The sequence below is a fragment of the Onychomys torridus genome, chromosome 12 (genome assembly GCF_903995425.1).
Source record: "Onychomys torridus chromosome 12, mOncTor1.1, whole genome shotgun sequence".
In the NCBI taxonomy this organism is placed as follows: domain Eukaryota; kingdom Metazoa; phylum Chordata; class Mammalia; order Rodentia; family Cricetidae; genus Onychomys; species Onychomys torridus.
The window spans coordinates 36,150,672-36,155,012 of NC_050454.1; positions in this window are offsets into that span (position 1 = coordinate 36,150,672).

The window sequence follows — 4,341 nt, forward strand, 5'->3', positions numbered from 1 at the left end:
TGTTACTTGGACAAGGTAGATTTGCAAATCAGCAAAATGGGTATCCTATCCAGGTTTATGAGCAAATTAACAACATTGCTACCAGAGCTTGGAAGGCATTGCCCAATAGAGGAGAAGTTAGTGGTAATCTCACTAAAATTGTCCAAGGACCCATGGAACCCTTTTCAGATTTCGTAGCTCGCCTAGTGGATGCAGCTGGAAAGATATTTGGTGATCCTGATACAGCCATGCCTTTAGTTAAGCAGTTGGTTTATGAGCAGTGCACTAAGGAATGTAGAGCTGCTATTACACCTTATAAAACTAAAGGATTGGAGGTTTGGATGAAAGTATGCAGGGAACTAGGGGGACCACTAACCAATGCTGGGCTGGCTGCTGCAGTTTTACAAATTAGCCAGAAAAGGGCAGGTGGCACTGGGACTTGCTTCCGATGTGGAAAAATGGGGCATATGAGACGCAACTGCCCCCAAGGAGGAAGTAATCAAGGGGAAAGTAACCAGAGACCAAATAGTGCCCAACGCCTGGTCCCGCGACTGTGCCCTAAGTGTAAGAAAGGAAAACACTGGGCAAGTGAGTGCAGATCAGTCAGGGATGTTAATGGACAGCCTTTGAGGAATAATACTCCTTCAAAAAACGGACAGCGGGGCCCCCAGCCTCAGGGCCCACAAATATATGGGGCAATGGAGGATCAGAGACAGGAAGGGAACCAAGAGCAGTGGCCAACCCTCAGACATCCCAAACACCGCGGCGAGCCACTGCAGGTTCAGCAGGATTGGACCTCCGTGCCACCTCCAGACTCATATTAACCCTGCAAATGGGGGTGCAAGTAGTGGAGTCTGATTTTCAAGGCCCCCTTGACCCTGGGACAGTGGGATTGTTAATAGGGAGATCATCTACTACCTTAAGGGGATTATGAGTCCATCCTGGAATAGTTGATTCAGATTATACAGGTATAGTTAAAATCATGGTTGAGTCACCAAAAGGAATCACTGCCATTTCCCCGGGAGACAGAATTGCACAACTTATCCTGCTACCCAGCTTACATGATTCTCACCCAGCCTATAACAGAGAAAGAGGAAGTAATGGATTCGGCTCTTCAGGCACAGATTTAACATTTTTATCTTTAGACTTAGATCAGAGACCCACATTACAGTTAACCATTAATGGCATTAAGATAATGGGACTTTTGGATACTGGTGCAGATCGCAGTATCATAGCTAGCAAAGATTGGCCTTGAGGTTGGCCTATACAGGCTTCCTCACAAACATTGCAGGGACTGGGTTATGCCAGTGTTCCAAATGTTAGTGCAAATTTGTTAAATTGGCAAGATTCCGAAGGTCACTCTGGCGTTATGCAACCCTATGTCCTTGAGCTTCCAGTGTCCCTCTGGGGGAGGGATCTTATGAAATCCATGGGCTTTCAGTTAAGTAATGAATACTCCAAAGAATCTAAAAATATTATGAAAAACATGGGGTGTCATCCTGATTTGGGCCTGGGAAAATTTTCACAAGGCAAAAAGGAGCCAATACAAACAGTACCTAGGAAACCCAAACAAGGGTTGGGTTTTTCCTAGGGGCCGCTGAGGAGGGCATTCCCATAACCTGGGTAACGGAGGAGCCAGTTTGGGTTCCTCAGTGGCCACTCTCCTCTGAGAAATTACATGCTGCATATCAATTAGTGAAAGAGCAATTGGAGAAAGGGCACATTAAACCCTCTCTTTCTCCCTGGAATACACCCATATTTGTCATCAAGAAGAAATCAGGAAAATGGAGATTGTTACATGATCTTAGAGCTATAAATGAACAAATGAGAATTATGGGACCTGTACAGCGTGGTCTTCCATTGCTGTCAGCCTTGCCTGAAAACTGGCCTATTATTGTGGTAGATATTAAGGACTGCTTCTTTTCCATTCCACTGAATAGCAAAGACAGTGAGAGATTTGCTTTCACTTTACCGTCCACTAATCATGAGGAACCTGATAAAAGATATCAGTGGGTTGTATTGCCACAAGGCATGGCCAATAGTCCTACAATGTGTCAATTATTTGTAGCAACTGCTTTAGAACTTTTGAGAGTACGTTTTCCAGGCTTGAAATGCCTCCATTACATGGATGATATACTGTTAGCAGCTAAAGAAGAGAGCATTCTTCAAGAAGCATATAGCTCACTTGTAGAACTGCTAAAGCAAAAGGGACTCTGTATTGCCCCTGAGAAGGTGCAACAGAGCAAAGTTGTCAATTATCTTGGCTCTAAAATAACTAATCATCATATCATGCCACAAAAGGTAGAGTTAAGGAAGGATCATCTTTGCACATTGAATGATTTTCAAAAATTATTAGGAGATATAAATTGGATAAGAGGAAGTTTAGGAATGGCCAATTATGAGTTAAAACCATTATATGATATTTTAATTGGAGATGCAGCCTTGGATTCACCGAGGCAATTAACCAATGCAGCCCGAGAAGCCTTAACAAAATTAGAAGATAAACTACAAAGAGCTTTTCTTCAAAGAGTACAAAATAATGAGGATATTACCCTGTGCATTCTGCCTACCCAGTTACAACCTACGGGAATTTTATGGCAAAAAGGACGCTTGTTATGGATTTATACTAAAATCTCACCTGCAAAATCAATTGAGTATTATCCTGTTGCTGTGCCATTACTTGCGCAACAGGGTATTCAGCAATGTTTACAATATTTTGGGACATCACCACAAACGCTAGTTGTTCCTTATGATTCTACTCAAGTCAAGGTATTATGTACTGCCATAGATGATTGGGCAATTCTGCGTTGTACCTATCCAGGACACATAGATTGCCATTATCCTAAACATCCACTATTAACTTTCTTTAAAGAACATCCTGTAGTTTTCCCTAAAGTAACTGCTTCAAAGCCCATTCCAGGAGCAAGTGTTATATTTACAGATGGGTCTAAGACAGGCTGTGGTGCTTATATGGTGGATTCTAATGAACCTGTAAAGCATCAATTCTTGCCAGGTGCACCTCAACAGGTGGAGCTTTCAATAGTTCTTGAAGTTTTCAAGGCTTGTCCATTTGCATTTAATTTAGTGTCAGATTCTAGTTATGTTGTTAATGCTTTAAAAAGCCTTGAATGTGCAGGGCCCATCAAATCTTCTAGCCCGGTTAGCTCATTGTTTGGACAATTACAGAAACTGATCTGGCAACGTAAAAATCCCTTTTTTGTGCAACATATCCGTGCACATACCAGTCTGCCAGGTCCATTGGCTAAAGGCAATGATATAGTAGATCAGTGTACTAGACAGGAATGGATGTTTGTGGCTTCTGCCATACAACGAGCACATGCTTTCCACAAAGAATTTCATGTTAATGCAAGGACATTACAACAAAAGTTTTCTATCTCACGTGCAGAGGCACGAAAGGTGGTACTAGATTGTTCCCAATGTGTCATTTTTCATCATCCTTCTAGATTAGGAGTTAACCCTCGTGGCAAATGGATATTACATATATCTCTGAATTTGGACGTGTCAAATATGTACATGTATCTGTTGATACCTGTTCTGGAATCATTCATGCCACCCCAATGGCAGGAGAAAAAGCCTCTCATGTCATTGCTCATTGCTTAGAAGCTTGGGCAGCATGGGGTAAGCCTCAACAGTTAAAGACAGACAATGGTCCTGCATATACTGGACAGAAGTTCACTTCCTTCTGTCAACAGATGAATGTGCAACTTGTACATGGCCCACCATATAATCCACAAGGTCAAGGCATTGTGGAGCGTGCTCATCGCTCCTTGAAGGAGTTGCTTCAAAAACAAAAAAGGGGAATAGGCTATGGCCATACCCCTAAGGACAGACTTTCTCTTGCATTATTTACTCTGAATTTTTTGAATTTGGATGCTTCCAATTGTCATGCTGCAGATTTATCTAAAAAGTTGTCTAGTTATCTTTTAGGCAATTGGACTGGAGAGTTCGATAACCTGATGGACCAGCTGAGAGTGGCTATTGTCACGGTGAATTCGACTCGAGTGGATACCGGACTGGTGGAGGGATTGTCTTCCTGGATTGCTACAGCCATGGGCCACATGAAGGAGTGGGCGGGAATAGGAGCCCTAGTAGGTTTACTGGTGCTCACCTCCCTAGTATGCTTGTGGTGCATTTGTCGCATTAGGATCTCACAGCGTCGCCATGCAGCCATGATCGTCCAAGCCTTTATGGCCATTGATGTAGGACAGTCTCCCCAAGCCTGGTTGGCTACTTTAAAAGATATTTAGGCACAGGATGTGAGGCCTGCGCACTGCACTTGAGGTTATGATACGCTGACCTCAAGAAGAGCAAGTCTGATTGCATGTGGGTTGGTACCCTAAC